The sequence below is a fragment of the Grus americana genome, chromosome 7, assembly GCF_028858705.1.
Source record: "Grus americana isolate bGruAme1 chromosome 7, bGruAme1.mat, whole genome shotgun sequence".
NCBI lineage: Eukaryota > Metazoa > Chordata > Aves > Gruiformes > Gruidae > Grus > Grus americana.
In genome coordinates this window covers 23838184-23863594 of record NC_072858.1, presented here as the reverse complement: position 1 = coordinate 23863594, position 25411 = coordinate 23838184, and the positions used below count along the sequence as shown (strand labels likewise).

The 25411-nt window shown below is 38.9% G+C and overlaps 1 protein-coding gene across 2 annotated transcripts in view; it reads left to right on the top strand.

Moving 5' to 3' along the window:
* The first annotated feature begins 1181 nt into the window (after nucleotides 1-1181).
* The window catches only part of USP54 (ubiquitin specific peptidase 54), a 107404-nt gene continuing 83174 nt past the window's right edge, over nucleotides 1182-25411 (top strand). The window contains exons 1-2 of one of the 2 annotated variants that reach the window (XM_054831700.1): nucleotides 1262-1288; nucleotides 10563-10680. The gene's annotated coding sequence lies outside the window, so the exon portion shown is untranslated. Of the gene's footprint in view, nucleotides 1289-10562; nucleotides 10681-25411 lie in introns of both variants that reach the window. The other variant, XM_054831702.1, reaches the window with a different exon arrangement.

Genomic DNA, 25411 nt, shown 5'->3' with positions numbered 1-25411 from the left:
TTCATGTTTGAGTAATTAATTACATTGTTTATTCAGGGTGCTAGCACTGAGATACCAACTGCTCATGGAAATAGCAGTCCCCCAGTCATCTTGATCCTGAGTTCATAGGAAGGGACCCATTCATTTCAGTGGGCTTGAGATGTGTTTCTTGGATATCATCAAAAATACCTCTATGCCAGAGTTAATATTATTACCATTCTGTGGTGACAGGAAAATCACATACTGCAATGTGCAGCTGATGCACAGAGATGTGAGCTTAGTATTAATTTTACACATTGTCTAGTATCCAGAAAATCAAAATACAAATTGTAAAATATTTTATTCAAACTTTCCCAAATCCTGAGATGGTCTAATTCACGCCTGAAGTACTTGGACAGATGATATTGAACAGAGGATGTTACAGCTCTAAGCTGTGAGGAAACCCAGCTCTCACATGAACTTTTGCTAGACATGAATGAGTTGGACTGTTACCTTTGGTTCCAGTCACATCCCACAGCTATCAGAGCCCATACTTTGCAATTGCTAGAGATTTTACATATTCTGCAAGCACGCCTATTTCTTTTCTGGCAAGAAAAAGATATTTCTATCCAGGCAGCTCAATCGAGCAACCCCTGCTGCGTCAGCTTAAAGCACCTAACCGCGGTAGCCTGCTCCGGGCGAAACGAGCCTGGGCGCTGCGGGCAGCGAGTGCCCTGCGAGGCCGGGCCGGGCCCACCCCGAACGGGGGTTCACTCGGCGCTCAGCCGGCCCGCCCCGCTCCGGACCCGGGAACCACCGACCCCTGAGCGCGCCACCTACACAGTATAAGGCGGTTTACCGGGGCTGAGATAGCCCCCCACACACCTGAAATTACGCCTAGCTACGCCCTGGCTTCGGGCCGAGTCCGGGGACAGCTCTACAGGCTGCGTCCCAACGAGGGGATTAAACACTCCGGAAACTTCTCGCCCCTTCTGGGACGCGACACCGGATCAGGCCGCCTGCCCTCTGAAGTGCCCCAACCCGGGGAAGGGCTGCTCTGGGCTGACGGAATGAGAAACAGCGGTGGAGAAGTCCGGTCAGACCGAACTTCGCCGGACCGGACCGAAACGGACTGGACTCCCTCAGCCCTCTCGCGAGAGGAGGCGCCCCCCGCCACCGGCGCGGCCCGCGGCTCTCGCGGGAAGATGGCGCCTCTCGCGAGAGGCGGTTGCCGCGGCTCCCCGTAGCTATAGCAGCAGGGGATAAGGGCGGTCGAGGGGAGGGGATGGGATGGGATGTTGCGCGCTGCGGCGGGACTTGACGCCGGCAGGTAGGGACTTACCGCCCCGCCGCCATCCTCCACCCTCTTCAGCGGGCTCCCGCTGCGGCTCTCCGGAGCCGTACTGACTCTCGCGGCGCTGGCGGCAGCGGGGTCGTGGCTCCGGTAGCGGGACGGGAGGGGTCGCTCCCCTCAGCGGCACGGGCGGGCTGGGTGAGGGGCCGGGGCAGTTTGTATCGCGGTGCCGGCAGCGGCCGGGTCCCTACGGGCTGCGGCGGGAACCCTGGATCCACCGCTGTCGGGAATTCTTGAGGTTTCTTTCCTCCCGTCTCGTCACCTCAGGGGAAAAAACCTAACCGTTAACTAACTGGTTGCTTGTTCCATGTGGCTAGAGACCCACCAGTGACTCTTCCAGCTCTGTAAAACGGTGCAGTCCCGCATGCTCGCACGGCCTGGCCTCTGCTGGTGGCGGGGCCGCCAGCCCACGCGTGGGCAGGCTGCGGTCATCAGGGTTTCTGTGCTGAGGCTCAGCCGTGGCCCCCGGGGCCTGACCTCCGGTGTAGTTGTGAGTGAGGGGCCTGCTCTGCATGCCTGCAGCTGGGCGGCTTGGGAGGAGAAAGGAATGGCAGGTACGAAAAAAAGAGGATTCTGGCGGCTAAACAGGTCTTTTATCAGCCGGGATCTTTGAAGCTAATATCACTGACATTGCATTGTGTTGGTTAATAACTCAGACATGATCAACAGCCATTAGAAGTTACACTTGCATAGAAGCTGTTGGTTAGAAGAAGCTGCTCAGTTATAGTATTATATTTACTATGTTGGTCCAAGGTAGGCAGAAGTATGGCATGTGCTTGCTTTTTTTTTTTTTTTAAAAGCAGAAGCTGTTTGCTTTTCCAGGATCTGATTTCACTTGAAACTCTTCGTTCAGTAGGAGGATTATGAGTGAGGATTCATGAGGATTACAGCCCTAACTAGAAACCATAACAATACACACCTTCTGCTTTCAAAAAGTTGCAGACACAATGGCTTTCTGGTGTTTCAGCTGAGTGAAGTTGTTGTAGTGGCTGATGGTGCATGTGAGAAGAATTCAAAGAGGTTTTCAGATTTCAGAACAAATTCTGAGTGTTATAATCACGAAAAAAATATGCATGTGAAATGTGAGGGAAAAATCGTTGTGTAATTTCTCATGCAGTTTGAAAGAAGTGTGTACTGAAAACACACCTCTTTAAGCTTGTGCTACGCTTCAGACTTGAAAAAAAATCTACAACTGAAAGGTTTTGTGCTGCAATATACTTGACACTGAATAGCAGTTTTGGAAAACAATAGCAGCAATAGCAATATGGATAGTCTTGTGTTTGTTTCCAGAGGGAAAGAAAGTACTGCTGTGCAGAGAACTAAACTGGAGTGGTAATGCATAACTTGAACATGATGGCTTTTAAAAATAATTACCAAAAAATGTATTATGGCAAAAAAATATTCAAATGAGTCTGTTGAAATCTGTTCTCATTTAGGGAGTGATAGAAATAATGATAATTTCACTAGACAAGGTACTCTTTAAATTCTATTCCAGCATCTAATCAAGAGTATAGCTAATCAAGCATGCTGCATATCATTCAGACTGAATTAGATAGGAGCCTTTTCTTTTTTCTTTTTTCTTTTTTTTTTTCTCCCTCACCTGGGTGATGCCAGCTGGGAAGCCTTTGCCACAGTGTTCTTGGGGTGGGGTGAGGGGGAAGGTGTGCTTGATTTGTCCAGTACCGACAAGCTTACAGTTATCCCAGAGAATTTAGAAGTTTTGCTTTCTTTATGCTAGTGACAGCTGTTAAAGCATTTCAGATCATTTCTTTCAGTCATTGCAGGTAAAAATTACGTCAGTTGTTCTCTCTGTTCTGGGTTAACAGTCTATTTTGAGACTGTAGTCACGAGTTCATTAAAAAGGATAATGGGAATTTAAATCCTTCTTTATCCAGTCCTGTTGATGTTATTAGGCATTAAGCCTTCTTATGTGAATTTTCATGGAGAGTACATGCAAGAGAAAGTGTGTTTATTTCCCAGTTTGTGGAGCTTCAAAAACTTTGTTACCTAGAGATGAAAGAATAGTGGCAGTGCTTTTAGCTATCACATTATTGTAGTTATAGTAGGTTCTATCCATGCTAATCAGAATTTAGCCTCCATTGTGTCTGAGTACTCTATAAACATATCTATATAAAGAACAGTTGTGGCTGTCCTGAATAACTTTTGGTGTAACTATGCAAAATGCAGCAGGTGATAAAAAAAAGTGAGGTAAGAAGATGAAAGAATAATAAAAAATCACAGCTATTCTTTTTTTTTAAATCTACTTACCTTACTATTCAGAACCAATAAAAGTATGTCCTCTACAGGTGCCAACAGGCAGGTTTATTATAATTTATTAGTCTTTCCATTTTTCTCATGCAACATTCTGAAATTTAAATCCTTACACATCCTTCAGTTTCCTAACATATGTTCCACCCACATTTATTCAAACGGTTTATTTTAATTTGTTCTCTCAAATACTCCTTGCCTTTGTCTAAACTTTGCCTTTTAATTTCTTTCTTTCCTATCAATGGTGGCTGCAGTCACCATTCCAAAGTTATTGTGTATTTCTGTCACTGGAGGTCATTCCCTAACACAGATACACAGTGTTTGATAGCAGAGAGGAGCAGCAAGAAATCTTATTACTGACTGTTGAGGAATTTTGATTGTCTTGCATGGATCTCTCTATTGTTCCTGTTAACTGCAGTCTTTAGTCTTTAAGATTTTGCCTTCATCTGTAGGCAGTCCCCTTTCCTAAGCTTGCGCCCTGTGTGTAAGACTGCTAGGAGGAACCATCTCCTAGCTGCACGCTTTCTAAGGCAAGTGACACAATATATAGGTCTCTTACTGTGTCTCTTGACATGCAAGTTTAGCATGCAGTTTATTCCTTCTTTTCTCTGCGTTATGCCACTTGATGCACGGGGTTTGCTTTTCTGCGACCTGAGAAAGTTAAAAGTTTTGGGTGGTTCTCACCAGCCATTGTCTACAGGACACAGGACTAGTGTTTGGCCAAACTAGGGTATCACTTGGCTATGCTACTCTGATTTTATAGCAATAGATTACGTGCCAGGTCAATCATTCAGCTTGCTAAACTTCTTATGTGCAATCATTCAGTTGGGAAGTTAACGTGTTGTGGCTGTCCTAAAGTTACAGTAAGTGTTCTGTTTCTGGAGTTGTTGGAAAAGGAAGGAAAAACTCCTGTATGTTATCAACACCACAGTAAAAACCAAGGAACCTGCAAGAAAGGCAGGAGACTCTTGCTTAACTTATTTTTTCCCACACTTTCCAAGATTTGTGAGCTGTATGTCTTCTGTTGTATTCTTGAATGTTAGAAGTAATGTTTCATGTTCATAGAGTGTAAAACTTCCAGTAGATTTTGTTGTCTAGTGCCCTAATTATGTGAACTAAAGATGATCTTAAAGGTGCTATATTAAAACTTAGTGTCTCTATTCACTTCTGTAGCAGTTATCACTTGGTAAAATGGAGAACTGTGGTACCTGCAGAGTGTTTGCTGTGACTGTTGCCAAACTATCAAGAGACAAAGGAAGAGGCTAGACTTCTGGTTTTGAAGCTTAAAACCATTTTTGTTCCATTTATGAAAGCAGAAAATTATGTGCTGTTAGGGACTAATCTGTACATTTTTCTGTCTAACATATCTATGAAGAAATACTGTAAAAACATGACCTCTTGTAACTTGTAAATAAATCGGTTTCTGAATTAAACCCATCTGCAGGAAATAGAATTCTTAAGTGTTGCTGCTACAAGCGTTGTTTAAACATTTTGGCTACAAATAATAACAAAACGGATATTAAATTTGATATTCCTTTTATAGAGCACTGTGACCATTTTCTTCAAAACTTTCAGCCTTATGAAATGTGTCTTTGAACAAGATATCCAAAGAAATCTTTAAGCAGCACTGTGACATTTCAGCTTTAAACCCTGCATATTGGTGTCTTCTTTCTTTAGTAATAAAAAACCTGAAAGCTTTGTGCTGGTACAGAAGTAATTATAATTGGGTATCTGAGAGGTAGAAGTAATCTTTATCCACAGAATGATGTGCTGTGCTGCTGGTGGTGTAATTTTCACTGGTCTTCTGGCACTTTCCCTAGGTCTTGGTCTGGAGATGCTGCCTAAGGAGGAAGACACTACTTCTGTATCTGTTTAATTTTTTGTTACTTTGCTGGGGTGAAGTTTTTTTTTTTCAGGAATGCAAATTGTAATGGTGAATTTTGAGTTTGATGGGAACTGGTCTGAGCCTGACAAATCAATTTGTGAAGGCCAGAGCTGTCAGATGATAATAGCTTGCCTTCATTACTGACTAGTTTAGATTTGAACCAATGACCTAGAGGTGAAAAGCTCAGTATTGCATTACCAATCCTCTGATCTATCCATATGTTCTCTTGTTTAAAGTCCCTGTAGCCCTCTTAAACAGAACATGGAGTAAATACTGAGCATCATTTGCACTTGTAAATACTAGAACAGTGGCCATTCCAATTGCCTGCTGTGCACATGAGGATGCTGAAGTTATATATAGCTACAATTTCTTACACTCTCTGGTTTTTCATTAGAAACTTCATACGAATCCAACCATATGGCAAAACCCAGCATTATCTTAAGACCATTAACGACGAACCTATTGCTACCATTAACAGGAAAATGAATCCACAGCTCTAAGTAGCATACTGGGAGTTATTAATAACCTCAGGCTGCTGCTAAGAAAATGAACTTAAATGAAATATCATTAGGAGCTGAGTCACCTCACCAACACTTCTGCATGTTGTATCCAGGTTTGTATTTATCTATGGAAGCCTTTTCAGAGTATATTATCGTTATTACGTGTCTACTTCATTTGGTCTTCATTGAGTATCTTCATTGTATTCAATGCTGTAAAAAGTATAATGGAAAATTATTTCCATGGATTTCATAAAATAGATTCAACAAAATATTTGAAATACGCAGACAGGAGCGCATAATCCATTTTGCCATTTATTCTGAGGTAAGATGTTTCTAGGCAACCTATTTAACAGGAGGAGGTCAAGAAATTTAAGTAGTTTTCCAAGTTATTCTCAGTTTGCAAGGCTATTAAGACAAGTTACTGTCTGCAGGTTGTAGTTTCTGTGAGCTGCAAAAATAATAAAGTTTACATTTGGATGTATTTGGATTGTCTTTTCATCTCCTTATGCATTCTCCTCCAATCCTTAATCCCATTCCCCTCCATAACAAGGGACAGTGCTGTGGATAGTCTGTACTGATTGACCTGCTGCCAAATCAAATATGTAAGAGCTGAATTTTCCTACTTCCTCTGCACTAAAAGTGCAAATTGGGTCTTTTTCCTCTACCTGACCATCAATTTTCACGTAGTCTATAGGAATATGAATTACTTTTGAGATCTCTATTGTTTTATTTTAGAATGTTGGAAACTGGCCAACTGATTCAAAAAGTGTTGGAAGAAAACTGATTTTGGTCAGATGCTTCTGTAGGCAATAAAAATAATTTGCTGCCTAGTTACTAATGAAATGAGGCTTATGATCATGCTGTCTGATATATCCTTGCTCCCATTTGTTTTCTCTCCCTTTTTCAGTTAGAGCATCCCACTTAGAGCAATATCTTCCCTTTTTTGCATAGCAATTTTGGTATGCAGTATGTGATCCGTATCTGTTTTGTCATTTTTTCCCACTCCTTTGCTTGCACTGCACTCATTTCCCAGGGGTTCTGTCATTAAAAGCAAAAATGTCTGAATCCTTGGGTTTTTTTGTTGTTGTGGGGTTTATTTGTTTGTTTCAGGGTTTTTTTTAGGATTAGAGAAATCGGGTTTTTAAAACTCGTAGATTTAAATTGTGAATGTTTCCTTCTTTTGAACATCTTTCCAAGCCTGAAATGATACCATTTTATGTTGCAGGTAGGACTTCACTAAATTGTGGTTGGCTCTAAAAGTGTGACAGGACGTGAACCCTGGTGATCTTTTGCTTAATTATTTTTCAATAGGCCCTGGCTCGTTACATTCTGCCACTATTGATTTGCAGCAAGGATTTGGTCAAGCTTGCAGTCATTGAATTTGAAGGCTAGAAGCCTGGCTTTTGGAATACTTTCCCGTTTTTTACAGGTCTGAAAATTCAGACAGTTAAAGCTCAGCTGTTTCTCATCCTGTTTAAATCAGAACAGTGAATGTGGGCTTATTGTAGACATCTATTTTTAAAATGCAGTCAAGCTTACAAAATGGTATAAACACTTCTTGGCACAAAGGTAGGTTTTTATGAGTATATACATTGCAAATAAGCAGTAAGTAATTGCTGGTTCAAAGGTTAATAATGCTAAAGGCAGAAGCAGGTAGGATTATCTGTAATAAATAATGATCACATATTAGTGCCTTGTTTAGAATTCTTTTTTATGGTACAGTTTGCCTCACCAAAATTTATACAGAAGTACACACTGTATACTGTGTGGGGAGGAACAGTTTGCATATGACAAGCCTGTAGGGAATCAAGGGGAAACTAGCTTTTTTTTGTTTTCTTTTTTCTTTTTTTTCTATCTGCATGAAACTTGTTTTGGCATTTTACACTCTTGACTGAAGACCAGCTAGCTTGTTTATTTCTAATACCTAGTAAAATGTAAATCAGTATTTGTAGTAGGTAATGTTTGGTGCATGTAATTCTTATGTTTTTATTAAAAAAAAAAGTATGTGATTTATTAAATTTGACTTTTGAAAATAATGAATGGGCTAAAAATATGTGAGAGTGATTCAGATGTGGGAGACTGTTTGAAGAGGAGGATTCTTCTGTAAGCATTTCCACAAAATATTAAAATAAATGTATTCTGGGAAATAGTTAATCAGTGAAGTATGTCACAAAACAGAGGACAGCAAAAGACTTTCTGATCCTCCAGCTGGTATTCCCAGTAGAATGAACTTATAAATGGATCAATAAACAACAGCTGATGCATCTCATGAGCTGTACTATGACATGGAAACAGGTTAATGTCCTCACTATATCTACGTGTTATTCAAGAAAATAGGTCATGGGGGGGAAAGGGAGGGAAAATTTGGAAAAAAAAAAAAAAAAGAAGAAAAAAAGTGTTGATTATATAATCTGCTGTTCCCTAAAACTTTTCCATTCTACTGTACCTGAGGCATGCTAATAAGTAGACAGCAAAGCTTCATAAAACTTGTGATTAGTAAACTGCAGCATTCTTTGTGATATCTGTTAGGGACATTGTTGCGCACGACAAATCCATGCACTACTTAAACTCCCCAGATATCATCTATTACAATACACGTAAATGCTTTTTGAAGTATGTTAAGAAAAGCGTTGCCAACAAAAACTTCAGGATCCTTTGATTATGGATGCTTGATAGATTTTAAATATAGATTTATTTATTTTTCTCTAAGAGAACCAGGAAAGAATGCTGCAGTTTGAGCTTGGCACTGCTGCAGGATAAACAACAGTTTTCATTGAAAGTGCTGTTTTTAAGGTGCTCCTAATTTGTTTAAAGTCTTGAAGCTAGACAACTTCCATGCATTTTTCACAGAAGCTTTTTAATACATCATTTTAAACATCTTAAAATGCATTGTTTCAGGAGACAATGGGCAAGGAGAGAATATACTGTTAGCAAAAAGGTATTTATCTTATCTTCTACTTTTAGATAGCTGGGTGTAAGACTATAGATTTGATATGGAAATAGCCATCTTTTGAGAAGAAACACCTTGTGTTGTACAAATGTATTTTCTTAAAGGGCTCTTCCTTTTTGGGAGAGATAGAAAGGTACTTTTAATTAATTTAGTAATGCATTTCTTCAATTAGTCCATTTACTGTTAATAATTATAGCAGTCATATTCAGCAGTATAATTATCACATAAGTTGAGCTTTTTACCACTTCTCCATTTTGTTTTTCTCTGTTCACTTTTTGCTTGTGATGGGTTCTACTCTGCCTGTTTGTCTATTACCACAGTTGCAGCCTGGAAAGGCACCTGGGCAATTCCACTGTATTCGATTCTTGCTCTGGTAGGAACTGCCAGTGTTCACAGACAGAAAATGATAGAGTCTTGCCATCTCTACCAGAACAGAGAGCTTCTCAAGGTTAAGGATAAAAAGTGACAGTTTCGAGTTGAAGTTTCTTTTTCTGACTGTGTAGCTCTGGGAACGTTTCTAGGCAGAAGCAGCAGTACTAACAAGATCTTATTTTTTCAGGATTATTCTGCAGAGGAATATGTGAGGTTTTGGGAGAGAAAAGGTGCAAAATGCATGACCATTCAGTGTCGTGCCCAACTGAGTAACTTAATTTTGCTGTGAAAAATATTACTTCAAGTATCAATTACAAAGTTATATTGCTTTTTTCCTCGGATAAGGAGTATATGTACTGTTTGTACAGAGGTTAGGATTGATATGTCATTTATCAATAAATTTTAACCTTTGAGATATTTTATCTCATGTATGCATAGTAAATAAAAATAATATGTAAAATTGTTTGAACAGGAATCCAAAGCCTAAAATAAGATTTCTATTTAATCCTAAACTCTTTAAACATCTTTGCATATTTTTTTTAATTTGGATTTTTACAGCAGAAAACGTTAAATACTAATTTGTTTTAGTATTGTTTTACTTCAAATTTAGCTGTCTCTGGCAGGTCTGAAAATAGTTATGCTAGCCGTAGTGCTTCTTTCATGTCTCTACCATCCCACTTTGTTTTGATGGTATCAATAAAAAAAAGTGCAACAATATTCCACGTTGTTCATGGGCTTCCCTTCCTTTTCTTATTCCAGCTTGTTTGGAATGAATTTGAGTAATGACATGAATGCTAAATGCTGGGACCCCTATTATTATCTAAAGATGTGCATGAATTATGATATTAATCTTGTGTGTAATTGTGAATGGCCTTCAGTATTAATAACACTCAAATTTTGATATTTACTTCAATAAAACAATGGAAATTGTTTTCTTGAGGTGAACTCTGAGAACTTTCAGTGGCAATTCCTTGTTTTCTACATACTAAATTTTCATTACTTTTATATGATGCCAGCCTATTGAACTGATACGGAAGTACCAATAGGTCTCTGTTTTATATAGGACACAATAATGGCTTCATTTGTCCAGTCATACTAATGTCCTCATTTGGCCTGTCAAAATCACTCATAAATAAGAAGTAGGAACTTTCATCTGGAAGGATATCAAGTATGTCATGAATTTATGGACATAAATTAAAACAAGAGAGGTTTCAGCTGGTTGTAAGGAAGATTTTTTTTATTTTTTTTATTTTTTTTTTTCCTCCCCTCCTTTAGGACTGTCATGCATTTGAGTGAGAGGCTGTACAATCTCCATCCTTAGAGGATTTGAAGACCCAACTGGATAAAGCCTGAGCAACCTGATCTGACCTCTTGGTCATGATTTCAGCATAAGGTTAGACTAGAGACCTCTTCTTTCTAGCATCAGTTATTCTGTTATTCTCATTTACTTGTTGATCACACTCCACTTCTTCAGGATTCTTTGTTCTTAACTGCATGAGCTGATCATTTGGAGTGCTCAGTAAATTCCTTCAGTAAGAATGGCATCACATGAGACTGAAGAATTAGAGGCACCAGCCTAGGAAGAAAAGGAGTGCAAAGAAATTGCTGTCCAACTGTCCTGAGAAGTGGCTGAGGCTGTGGACAGATTAACTCCTGCTTTGAAGCATATTTCTGTGAAGATTTAGCATAGATCAAGCCATTTTCCTAAGAGAACTTAACCAAACTACGAAATTCTATGTTCTAAATTTTAATAAATTATGGAGGAACTTGACTAAGCAAACATTAATTTTTGTACAAGAAATAGAGAATTCTGACACATATGACAAAATATTCAGAACAAATTGTAGCTGTTGGTGGGATGTAGCATAACTTAGATATGATGCACACAGGAAGAATTAGAGCAAGGGAGCCAGCACACTCTTTTCTCCTAATAAAACTGAGACAAAACTCAGACCTACCAGATAACTTTAGGATGGCTTTTAAGCAGGAAGTCACCAAGGCACTGTACAACGTGCGTGTTGCTGAGCTTGTTGCTTCAACTAAACTTATTTTGTTTCTTTTTTTTCTTGTGAGGTTTTTTTTTTGTTATTGATAAAGACAGAAAGAGGCCAAAAATAAATTTTGTTTAATTGCAATCAGCTGTTAAGCAGACTGAACTGTATAAATGTTTTTAAAAGAATAGCATTGTCAGTTACTTCTCAGTCTTTTAGAAGAAAGGACGCATTTAGGTTTAAAAAAAAAATCTCTTCAGGAGATTTTTTTTGAGACTGTATAAAAAAATCCTTTTGTCTTCAGTCTCGGAGTTATGTCATGAGAAAGGAAAAAATATAGAAACTATCATAATTTATGCCTCTATAGTATAATTAATATAGTTTTATGAAGAGGTTAATACCTGCTTAAAGTTAGAGTGGGGAGGAAGAAATTTCTCTATTTAGTAGTAATATTTTCTTGATGAAACTGGTCAGTTTTGTTTTAAATACCTATTTTACATTTCTTTGTTATTCCTTGGTGTTGGAGAAAGATCAAATACTTGATTTCCATTTATGTATTTTTAAGGAGAGCTCCAGGTTCAGGGCCGGATTGCCGCAGCAGAGCTGCTGGTGCTGCGTAGTGGTGTTCTGTTCTGCGTGGCCATTCCGGTTTGCCAAATTACGTTTTATGACGTAGCTGCTTTCTAGTGTGAATACCAAAGTGAGATCCAGCTGCTTGTTTTGGACTGCACACAGTTGGTAACAACTGAAAAGCAATTCAAGAAATAGCTTGCCTCTCACTTGCCCCCACAATGATCTTATATCTGTCCTCCCCCACGATGACTGTAGGCAATAAATAGAATTTTAGCACATAAATTAATGTTTGAATTTTTCTTCCTCTGCCTATTCCCATTATTTAGGTGTGTAGTCATGCAGTTTTAATTCTGCCAACATTCTTTGTTCTTAAAAAAACCCCAAACAACCAAACCAAAAAAACCCAGCAACTACTGAATACAGAGGAAGGTGATGTCAAATGAAATGAAGGGTCTGCCATTCTCCCCTTTTTTATGAGTATTAACCTGTTTGGCTAGTGTGGCATTTTTAAGTTGTTTGTTTTCTTTGTCGGAGTGGGGAGAAGTTGCCTTAGCTGCTTACTTAATATTATCAGTCAACAGAAATAGCTTATCACATTAAAGAGAAGCAGTGATGGTGATGTTGAGTCTGTCAAGGACTGGTGAAGGCCAGCTCTGGTCTGCTTTAAAGAGGTTGTGGAAAACCTCTTCATCTTTGGAGGGGTGATAAACCCTCAGTCCCTTCTAATGAAAGCCAGGATTTTATCTCATCATCCATAGGTGCCCTAGCTCAGGACAGCATGTGAAGGCTCTCAGTTACTAGTTGTCTTTAATAGTGCTGTCCTTAATCCTTCATCTCACAAGCAGTTTACCTCCTCAGAAGGAAAAGAAATAGTAGCACGATATACTCATTGAACATAAAGTATGTTCGCAACAGTAGCTGATATATAGGACTTTGATTACTCTCTGGAGGCTTTATTTTCTGTCCATGTGCTTCTGGAAAACCATTCTTTGTGGTTTTCCAATCAGCTTTCACAGAGGCTTTTATTATTGATCTTGCAAAAACATACTACTACTAACAGAGCGCTACACATACCGGTCTAGACAAAGCTAATCACTTGAATTCTGGCTTTTGAAACATGGACACTTGTAACTTTCTATATTAGTAGGAACTTCCTGGAAAAGCTAATGATCAAACAGGTGTATGTGTCAATTTTTTATTTTTTTTTTCTGGCTGGGCTTTACAAAATGACACACCTGCAAAGTCTACTTAATAGTTCCTTCAAGTGTTCAGCACTATTTGCAGACTATAATTATCTAAATGACTTTAGAGAGGGAAAACTATATTATTCTGCCTCAATAGCATTCATTTAAATGTTTTGATTTCTGAATTTGGGGGCAGAGGGGGAAGCATGTGTTAGCCTGTCATCTGTGTGTTCCTTGGGAAATGCAATGCCAAATCCCGTGCCTTCCTCTAAGCTTACTTGGACTTAATGTCACAACTTGTTTATCATCTTGCCCTGTTGTCAGATTGAGATCTTTGAAACCATGGTATTGAAAATTGGAAGTTGGAATAAGAAAACTGTATCACTGCCAAAAATCCATTTGACATTTTTCTAAAGAAACCTATCTTCCCGGAGGAAATACCGGCATCTTTGTGTAGTTTCAAGGGAAAATTGCTTTGGAGATTCTTTAGTCATTGATAAAATCCTAGTGCAACAGAAGAAAAATTTTCATAATGTATACTGGTACTGCAGAAATTATTTGGAATTTAGATTAGGATAACGTAGAACAGCATTTGTCATCTTTTCAATGATGTCTGTTCTTCTGCTTCCACAATTGGAGTAACCTCTCTTGCAGACAGAAGTTTCTCCCAGGATAGAATATCTGTATCCTCAGTGGCTGTTGCCGCCTTAGGCAGCAACCCCAGATTGGAAATACAGACTTTTATACAGCTGGAATCAGTCTTGTTTTCTTATGCTGTTTAAATTTCAGCCTTTTGAGTCTTTTATTCCCATTGAATTGAAGAACAGGAAAATATGTTTGCTGGTAGTACCTCCAGATTTCTGGATGCAGCCAGGATGCCAGCACTTCAAGCTTTGTGTTATGAATGACATAAGTTATATGTCATATGACTGCATATTTAGTTATGTTTTGATGAGAAATATAACTCTGTCTAATAGGAAAAAAAAGATAATCAGGTAGAATTGCTAGGCAAAGTATTAGCATGCATTTCAAAATAGTGTAAATTTGCAAGATATACTAATACAAAGCAACCATATCTATTATACAAGGTACATCAGTTTTTCCCAATTACTTACATGTTTACACTTTGTGCAAGATCTGCCTCTTTTATAAAGTACAATGACATCGCTCGCTTACTCAGCTTTTTTGGATCCTTTGCAGTAAGAAGAAGAAAAATACAGAGGAAAATATAGAAGAACTTGAGTCTGGTGTTTTGGTTTCAAACATTTGCAAGCTTTAGTACTGAGTTTGCTCTTCACATTCAGCCTTCCTGGCCTTCTCAGTGAAAAACATGAGAGCTACCATGCTAAGTTAGACTGAAAAATCTGCTTAGCCCAATTTTTTACTCTGGTGGTAATCAGTAAGGGGGTGCTCTGTTTAGCATTCTCCTCCAGGTCAGGAATTTTACATTTCTGAGTGCTTTTTTCACCCCATTATTTTCATTAGTTGCTCCCCAGAATCACTTAGTTTTTCAGCTTTATGGGGTTCTCTCCTCCTTGCCCTCAGTTTTATGCCAGGGTTGTAGGTGGTCATTCTTTTAATTTAGACTTATACCTGTTGCTACCAGGGTTCGTGTATTTGGACTCAATATCATACCTCCTTTATTGTCTTTCTGTGTTAGTAGACTGGTAGTTGACGACAGGCAGAATGGTTAATAAAAGAAGGTGCCCTTCTCTGGTTGCCTCATTTAAAATTTGTTCTTCAAGTCAACTTATTCTTTGTCCCCAACAATCAATTGGTAATTAGTCATCTTTGTTTTTATGGCTTTTTATTTGTTTGGTGTTGTATTTTTGTTATGTGGCCTTTTTGTTTGCTGAAGGGGGTGGTTATTATTTGTTTTGGGTTTTTTTGGAAGGGCTTTTGGCTAGGGTTACGTAATTTCTATTGGTCAAGCAGTGTCAACTGTGGCCTAAAGAAAATGTGTAGAGAAAGATTATGAAAAAACAAGGCATGTCTAAGATGCGTTTTCCTTTGTTTGTGTTTTATCTTTCATCTTTCCAACTGTCAGTAGTTTAGAGGTATCCTGATCTGGATCTAGATAGTAATCTGTAATTGCCTCTGATTGACCTGTCCGCCATTAATAAGTCTAGTCTTTTTCAATCAAATTCTATTTTGACATAGACAATGTTCTGTGGTTGGGAATTCTGCAATTTACGTGATGTATAGTAAATATCTTTATATTTGTGTTTAAACCTGTTACTTCATAATATCTTTGCTTTCCAGATTATAATATTGTGAAATGATGCATAATTACTTGTAATGTAAGACCTCTATTGAGGTCCCCTTGTTCCCTTTCTATCTACTCTTCTTGTCTTCTTTTGCTGTATCTTTTGTGGTTCATATTTCAGGGATGTGGTGGCAGGAATTGTGTATGAGATTCAAGCTTTAGAAGCACAATGGATGTATGCATATAATACTTGTTAATTTTGTGTTCCCCAGGAAGATCTCAGTGAAGTCTGTGTACAGGACCATGTGGTCTACAGTCCTTGATACACACAAATTTTTAGTGCTTTTATCCAAAGTGTCTGACTGCAGCTTTGCTCTTTGTGGGGGAGGTTAGTCCTTGCTAGCAGTATATTTGTGTTTAACGTTCCCACTGCGTTCTATGCAATTGTACAGCTTTCTAGGTTGCTTGTGGAAGGTGTTTTTAGTGAGACAGTATGTTGTCTAACTTCTTCTGTCTTTGCCCTGGCTCTAGATTAATTCTTGCTGTGCCCAATTAAGCAAGGATAACAAACATCTGTGCAGAAGTAATAATGTTGGCAAAAGTTCTGTGTACTCAGTAAAATATAAGCTTGTTTTTAAATGGAGCTATGGACATGATCTAATTTTTTTAAATGTAATAATTTTAAACTTTGCAGTTTCAAGGTAGCCAATTTTTAAGTTGCAAAACCGTTGACCCATCAAAGCAGAAGTAAATATAAATGAGAGCAGGCTGGCAGGCTCAGTTTATTGGTAAATACTTAAGAAAGGAATATGCACAATTTTTTTGCTTGGATAATGTCTTTAGGTTTAGCTTATCCATTCAAATAGTGTCTGTGGGTGGGGGTTGATACTATGGAAGAGGTGAGCACTTAAAATTTTAGAGGAATTGAGAACTGGGCCACTACAGCATTAGTTTCCACTGTGTATTTATTACATCAGCATCCATTTCAGCTTTCCCTGTCAAATTGTATGTAACTGTTACCCAGGCTTGAATGTGTTGGAATGAGGGTCAGCTGCTTTATATGGCACCACTCCCTTGCTTGTTGTGATAGATGTCCAGAAACATGGCTTCCTCTGACAAGCACAGGGCTGATGATTTATTTCTTTTTATTTCTTGTCTTTGGTATGTAAGCAGGCAGTATTCCTTTCACTGTTTGAAATTCCAAATTAATCTAAGTGAACTCAGTTCTCAGCCTGTTTTTCATCTTTTGGTTTGTTGTTTTGGGGTTTTTGTTTTGTTTTAACCAGAATTCTGTTTTGAGTCTTTCAGTCCAGAGATTTCAACAAATTTACTTTGGCATGGTATCATAAGTAGCCAAAATGGATGGGCGCAGAGGCTTGGCCTGTAGGAGGATGTTAGATTAGAATTGGTATTAGAATTTGGGTGTTTGGCTGTTCCAGCGCTGTCACATCCCGAGTTCAGTGAGATGAGGAAAAAGATCTTGAGCTGTCTTCATACAGAAATAGTTCTAAAATCTGTTAACTTCTTCCTGGAGGGGTAGGGGGCTGGGGGGTGAAAATTCTTGGAGGATATGCAAAATGACATAATGAAACTACATTACAATGAATTCTTATGAGTTAGGAGATGATTTTGCTAATGTAACTTGTGTGCATATCATAAAATCATAGAATGGTTTGGGTTGGAAGGGACCTTTTAAAGGCTGTGTAGTCCAACCCCCCTGCAGTGAGCAGGAACATCTTCAACTAGATCAGGTTGCTCAGAGCCCTGTCCAACCTGACCTTGAATGTTTCCAGGGATGGGGCATCTACCACCCCTCTGGGGCAACCACTGCCACTGTTTCACCACTCTCACTGTAAAAAAAAAAAAAAAAAAAAAAAAATCTTCCTTATATCTAGTCTAAATCTACCTTTAGTTTAAAACCATTACCCCTTGTCCTGTCACAACAGGCCCTGCTAAGAGGTTTGTCCCCATCTTTCTTCTAGGCCCCCCTTTAAGTACTGAAGGCTACAATAAGGTCTCCTCTGAGCCTTTCCTTCTCCGGGCTGAACAACCCCCAACTCTCTCAGCCCTCTTTCATAGGAGAGGTGCTCCATCTCTCTGATCATTTTTGTGGCCCTCCTCTGGACCCACTTCAACAGGTCCATGTCTTTCCTGTGCTCCAGGAAAGGTGACTCCAGATAGCGTCTCACCAGAGCGGAGTAGAGGAGCAGAATCCCCTCCCTCGACTTGCTGACCACACTTCTTTTGATGCAGCCCAGGATATGGTTGGCCTTATCTATACACAGGAGAGAGAAATTAGATTTAATTCAGAAGCTCACCTGCATAGTTCAGTCTTTCTTTGGACATAGGTTAATCAGTGGTAATTATTTCTCGTTATGGGTCCTGAAGACCACATAGACAGGATGCAACTGAGCTTGTAGCTAAAACTAAGTGTAAACAAGCATTGTGAATACAGACTATACTAACCATTCAAATTCTGTTAGAGAGTTAAACTAAATATGTATTTGGATTGAATTCCACTGTGGCTCTGAATAAAGCAGAGAAGCTAATCATGTAGCAGATAGTGAACTAGATATGACAGAGGTCTTTCTTATTTCCAAGTTTAGAGGTAATATTAGGAGCCTGCATTGTCATTTTTTTGTATCGATGGAAATAGCTGTGATAGATGAAGCAGCAGTGCAAATCTTGTCTGCAAGGTATGCCTCCACCATGTTAATTTTCCTGTACACATTAAGTTCTTGAGCTCTGAGTTGAAATGATAGTTATGGGAGCTGTAGTAATTAATCTACTTCATGTAAAAGAAAATCAAACACAGTTGTTTAATGTCTCAGAATATACTGAATGCAAACCCACTTCAAATTAGCCAGTAAAATGCTATCAAATAGTGATTAGTATTAATGTTCAATATTGCTAAGAGGATCAATAAAAAAAACCAGTAACATTTGTAACATTCTTACTACTTCCCAAAATATTAATCTCTTTCAAAGTGTGTCCATAGCAAAAAGGAGACAAACACAACGCTCCCCCCTCTCTCCCCCACCCAATCCCACGGGTTGAAGCCTGAATATTTGTCCTTGTAAATTACTTTGCCTCATAAGGAGAAACGTGGTAAGCTGTGAATTAGTGACTGAGCAGTTGCAACGTAAATTTTCTTTTGTTCGTATATTGTCTGAGCTTTTCCCTTGAGTATATATAGTTAATTCACTAGTGGTTTATACTAACATGTTTTGCTTCTCAGGGTAATTGGACTAGAAGTGCATTAGTCAGTTAATGCAGTTCAGCTGGTGGTCAGTATCTTGTTAAGTCATGATAAATCAGTGTTTTAGCCGTCTCCTTCTGTAGTGGACAAAGCAAGGTATGTCTGGAATGGTAATTTTTTTTTTTCTTCAAAAACTTCTTGTACTATTAATTAGATAAAGTCAGATACTTGCCAAAAGCTAAGTATTAATTTACCATCTTAACCTACACAAGTAGTATTTTAATTCTTTTTCTTCTAATTTTGAACTTGTTAGATTTTGCTCTGCTATATATATTGTCATAAAATTATACGTGTCAGATCAATTTTGGATAATCTTAGGGGAACTAATTAATTTTAAAGATACTTTGCATCCAAACTATCCATTTTTATTTACAATTGTATTACAGTATCCTACTTCTTTTGGTCTCTAGTATTTATGGCATGATTAATTTTTTCAATAAAGAGACGAGCTAGAAGGCTATGAGTATGCTTAGTGTACACAGAAGATAATGAACAGTTTTCAGTTTTGTGTAATCATTGTATAATTCCTGTGAAAAGGAAATATACAATTTGGGTGCATGGCAAATACCCTACAATACACTTAAGGAAACTTAGGTATTAATTATCTGGCAAAAACCAGCAGAGCTGCACTAGAGCTGCTGATGTCTTTAAACTTTTTTCTTCCTGTTCTTTGTTGCTATTTTAAAATAATGAAATCAAACATTTATATCTTAAACTGCCACATACGCATGTACTATAACAAGAGTCTATTATTATGTAGTTTAATTTTGGGCAATGACAGCAAATAACATTGCTAAATGCAGTGGTGCAACAATGTAGGAATGTACAGAAGGGTTGCTGGTTTTGTGCACTGTGCTGTCAGAGCAAGTACACTGTGAGAGCTGGAGTATCTGCAGGATCGTCTGTGTCAGGCTTAATCCCGTGTTTTATCCCTTATTCAGTATATGTGCATGAGTATGTGAACAAATTACGCACACACACCCCCCCACACCCCCCCCCCCCCCATCCAATCCAGCTCTATCTGCCTATCTGGCTGTACAGAGACAGACTTCATAACTGACACAGAAGCGACGCTAATATGCTGCAAACGATCTGCTAATTGGTCTTCCCTAGCTGGTGTGATTGCAAGTCTGGATTGCAGAGCTCCAGTTCTGTTTGTGTTACTGTCTTATTGCAGATCACCTCAGTATTGCCGTTGAACTAGAAACAGCCACGTTTAGAAGCACCCCTTCCTTCTCCCAAGGCCTTGCCTTGACCTTTCCGGGAGGGCTGCACAGCCTGCGGGCACCACTGGAGCACTGCTGCCCACTGAGCTGCTCTCACCGCTCTCTGCTTCTAGCTGCTAATATATCAATGGCTCTGTACTGTGCAGTTTTTGATAGGCAGCACAATTTTGTAAGATGTACTTGAAATAAGTACTATGAAAATGCAAAACGTTAGCAAAAGAGGAGTATAAGTGAGCAGCAGTTAACACAAAAAGGAAATAAAAAGCACAGAGGATGTATAAGATGGATGGCAAGGAAGCCTTTTGCATACTTCTCAGTACTTGGGCAGGTTATTAGTCTGGATCTGATGAAATTCATCCTTTGACATGTTAAAGAAAAAAAAAAATGACCAAAGCTATCTCAGTACCACTAGCTGCTATTTGAGATGTGGGAAGACTTGAAAAGGAGAGGTGGAGGGAAGGGAGCCAGGAAATTATAGACTATTCCTCTTGTCTTCCACATTTTGAACAAATTCTTGCACAAAGTATAAGCCTCCGGGAGACGACAAGAACATGAGTCACAATCACCACAAATTTAGGAAGAGTAAATAGTTATGCGAGTTTAATTTTCTTCTGTAACATAACAATAAGGCCTGTGAATTGACAGAAAAGTGTGAATGTTAATATTTTCATGTTAGTTCTTTGGCACTGTTTCATGCAATAATCTTACAAACAAGTGAAGAAACGTGGCCTGAAAGAAACTATTGTAGAGTAGGAGCAAGAGTTGTTGGATGACTCTGCCTAGTGGGAGGTTATTAATGATTGTCTGTCAAAATGAAATGGTTGTATTGAATGTGGATCCGCCACGCTCTGTTGGGTCTGCACTCATTCTGCTTCACTTCAATCTTTTCATTAATGACCTTGATGATAGACTAGAGATTGTAATTACAAAATTGATTCACTAAAAATGCCCCCAAAACTTGGAGGGAATACATATACATAGGACAAAAGTTTGAGCAGAAAATTATTTTGAGAAAATTGAGAAAATCTTAGGGGATAAGTAGAGACAGATTGAAGTTCTACACTTAACAGAAATAATGAAATACATAAATATTTCAGGGTAGGGAACAAGTAATTAGGTGACAATTCTCCAGAATTCCTGACATTGTAAAAGGGCAAATGTTATATCAGGAGGGATAAAAATGAGTATAGGATGTAAAACATACAGAACAATCTTTTTTTTTTTTTTTTTTTTTTTTTTTTTTTTAAATCTACGGGTAAGTCCTCGGTTGAAGTATTGCATCTGGTTAGGGCAAATGCCCTACAAAAATACAGCTCAAATGAACAGAGGCTGGGAGAAGAATAATCAAATAATTTGAGGTCTAGAAAATGGGGCCTGATAATACGAAAGACTGAAATAATTTGAACGGGGCGGGGGGGGAACATGCAAGCCCCCAAAATTGAACTGGAAGGCATAATTTTGTGTGTGTGCGTATGTAGTAGGCTATTTCAAGAAGGTAGGGAGTTGTCAAGTGTAAGGCCCATCAATGAGAGGTAGGGCAAGACAATCTGCAAAAAATGCAGATGAGGTCTCAGACCAGGAACAAAGGACCAATTCCTGAGATAATTGACTGCTGTTTCTCATAAGGCATCTTCATTATTTAGCTATATTTTGAATAATAACAATATTTAAAACTGATGAACAGTATATATAGGCTTTTTGGAATGTTACTGATTAAAAAAATGAACGGTTTGTACATGGAGACAATGTACCCTGAGACAGTATCCACTATATAAAAAAGATGATGCAGCAGCCTCCCTATTGCTGGTCCTTCCACTTCTAATGTCTGCTAACTCAGTAGCCTGCATTTTGTTTTTGTTGGTACCTCACTACATAAGTACTAGGCATACCATGCAATATTTTCACCTCACTTTTCCTACTTTATGCCCTTGACAAGTCTGTCAATAGTCAACTTTTATTTCTTTCTCATTTTCATAATGAATTCAGTTGTCAGTCCAGCACTTTGGGTACTCAACATATTATTATCATAGTAAAACAAGGACTGTACTGTAGGTAATTGTTTTGTTTATAAAATCTTTCTCAATTTCCATTGTGTATTTCTCCACAGAGAAATGAGTGCAGCCTCAGTTACCTAGGGCTGTAACATGTGTTGTTAGCATACTTTGAGTCTCTATTTGCATTGTTATACCCTAGAACACACATCTTTAATCATCGCAGTTGGAAATTACCTTGCTTAGCAATTCTAGTTTCTATTTTCTCAAAGAGAAATAAGTGATTGCATGAGTCAAAGCCAACAACCTGTGTACAGTGTAGCCAGCCAAACCTGAATTCTGCGTTTGAGAGTGGAATTTGTCACAGCTTCAAGCACTTTTTAATGAGGCCTTTTCTTTAAGTAAATGTAAAGGAAATCCCAACATTTCAGTATTCCTTCTTTCTAATAATTTATTGTGAGCTGCTTCAAACTTACATTTTTTGCCTTTTTTTCTTTACTTTAAAAAATTATTTATTTATTACTACTTTGGCATTTTGAGATGGGATGTGAGGGAACCTGGAAGTTCTGACAGCTGGATGAGAGTTGGTGAGCAGCCTTTAAACGCAGGGCAAATGTCTGATGTGGAAACTTCAGGGGTCTAACATCCTTCAAGGAAACATTCTGGAGCTTTTAAGAGGTGGAGGTTTGGTTTTTTTCAAATCACAGAAAGGATAACGGTCATTTGAAAGACATGTTTGTTATTGGTTTGGATATGAGGGGATGATTTGAACTCCTCTCTCTTCTGATAGATCACTGGTTGTTCCTATCCCACTATTTTGTTTCTCCATCCCACAGTGAATTTGAGCTAAATTCTGCAAATTCTAATGTTTTTCCTTCATCACGTACCTTGTTTTTCTAACTGGATGGTCGTGTTCATATTATGAGCAAGGGAAGTTATTGCTGTCATTGGTTATTTAAATGTTGATCATTAGCTTTCAAATTTCCAGACAAACACATCACAGAATGGTAGGGGTTGGAAGGTACCTCTGGAGATCATCTAGTCCAGCCCCCCTGCTAAAGCAGGATCACCTAGAGCAGGTTGCACAGGATCGCGTCCAGTTGGGTTTTGAATATCTCCAGAGAAGGAGACTCCACAACCTCTCTGAGTGACCTGTTCCAGTGCTCTGTCATCCTCAGAGCAAAGAAGTTTTTTCTCATGTTCTGATGGAACTTCCTGTGTTCCAGTTTGCCCATTGTCCTGTCATTAGGCACCACTGAAAAGAGTTTGGCCCCATCTTCTTGATATCTGCCTTTTAGATATTTATAAGCATTGATGAGATCCCCTCTCAGTCTTCTCTTCTCCAGTCTAAACAGACCCAGTTCTCTCAGCCTTTCCTCATACAAGAGATGCTCCAGTCCCCTAATGTGGGAGAACTCACAGGTTTGTGGTTGTTTAGGGTGTGGTCATATTCAAATGGTATTCTTTTTAACCATCAGAACCAGAAATCTTTGCTTTTACATAGAAAATTTAGAGCTAGCAGTATGAATTTAGCAGGTGATATAGAAATTTGGAATAAATAGGAGGACCCTTAGTGTAGTGGAATGCAAAGTAACACAGTTTATTGCTGATGAATACTCAGTGATAAAATAATCTTTGAAAAATATGCCAAAAATGCTAAGTTTCTGAGAGAATGCCAATAGCATGTGCCACTGGAATTGGAAGGATGAGACTACTATGTAGGAGGAATGTGTAATGAAGACACACCATAGTATAGAAGTTGCAAGATGTTGCAACCTCATCAACTAAGTGGTAGTGATGCTTCTGAGTATACAAGGCAAAACCAGCATTTGGTGCAATTCAAATGATCTAGTTGAGAACGCCTGGGGTTTGGGAGTGCTGCGACACTGCCAAGCCGAGTGCTGAGCTCATGCCAGTCCTCCAGGTTAGGGCGATAGAGCTGCTTTTCTCCTGTGGGGCTGGGTAGCAATGAAATCTACAGCAGCAGAGGGCTGTTGGTCAATGGATAATTTCATGTTGTATTTTACCCTTTGTTTTTTGAAAGCCATAGGTAGATCAGAAAACTCATGGCTTTGTTTTTTCTTAAGGAGATGGAACGTGTATGCCTTAAATAATTCAGTTTTTCATGGAACTGAACTTCCACTTTGCTTAGCTGCACTTGAAAAATGTGCTGAGGAAGCACAGACCACCTGTCTTACTGTTTATGGTGCATCATGTTGTACTTTCTGTGCTTGGCTTAATGAAGATAATTAACTTACTCTTGACCAACAAAAGTTACTTTTGCCTTGCTTTATTCTTTAGAGGAAGGATGCATCTCACCATGGAATACTTGATTAGGCTGTTTTGATGTCCTTTCAAAGTACCTGGTATTTGTCTCTTTGTAGAATGACAACATCAAGATACATAATAGAAGCTTTATTTATAGGTGTAAGTTAAAGTGTGGTGCTATGAAGACTCTGTTAGCAGAATTACAATCCAAACATGCAATTTAGTGATGTCTCAAAAAGTCCAAAGTTTGAGTAGTAGGTTTCAGTTCTGAAGGGAGTGGAGGAAGGTCCATTCTTAACACAGGACTGGGTACTGATACGCTTCCAAAATGGGATGTGGCTCATCTTTATTGTAAGATCATTGTTGTTTGAAAATATTATAGGTGACTGATGCGTAAAATGAGGGCTAACGAGTCAGTCCTGTGTAAATTTTGAGATACTTCTAATTCTCTAATGCTTTCTGCTTGAGCACAGACCACCATGCTAAACTGTACTACTGTGTTAGTCTTCGTGTGCCTAAACATGGACTATGAGACAGATACACCACTTTCACTGTGGAGTTTGAACTATGTCCTTGCAACAGAAGTAAATGAAGTTTCTCTTATGTTGGTAGCTAAGTGCTTTTAAATGATACTGGATTAATTTAGGCTACTAAAAGGACACTGAATTTATTTAGGCTACTGAGATTTGGAAAAAATCCAGTGGTCTTTACATAAAATAAAGTTTAGAAGTGATTTTGTTTTGATTTCACTGTGCAAAACAGAACTGAGCTGTAATTTTAATTATTAAGTCTTGAATATTCAACGTTGCCAGTGGATAGCTATGTTGGATGCTAATATGTGTAAATACGTTGGTTTAATTTAATAGTTGATTCTAGGGGAAGGCAACAGGAAGGCAACACAATAGTCTGGATGAGCAATAGCGCTGCAAACATGCTACAGACAATAGTCGATCTGTCAGCTGTGAAGAGCCGACTTCCAGGTTCCAACTGAAGTTGCCCAGCCCTCTCTGTAAGGGTGGGAGCTCAGTGATCAAAGGGGCACAAAACAGGATGGGTAACTGTGGTGGGCTGACCCTGGCTGGGGGCCAGGTGCCCACCAGAGCTGCTCTATCACTCCCCTCATTCACTAGACAGGGGAGAAAAAGTGTAACAAAAAGCTTGTGGGTCGAGATAAGGACAGGGAGAGATCACTCACTAATTATCATCACAAGCAAACTAGACTGAACTTAGAGAGGAAATTCATCTAATTTATTACCAAGCAAAACAGAGTAGAGGAATGAGAAATAAAATCAAATCTTAAACCACCTCCCCCCACCCCTCCCATCTTCCCAGGCTCAACTTCACTCCCAGCTTCAACCTCCTCCCCCCTCAGCAGCACAGGGGGACGGGGAATGGGGGTTACAGTCAGTTCATCACACGGTGTTTC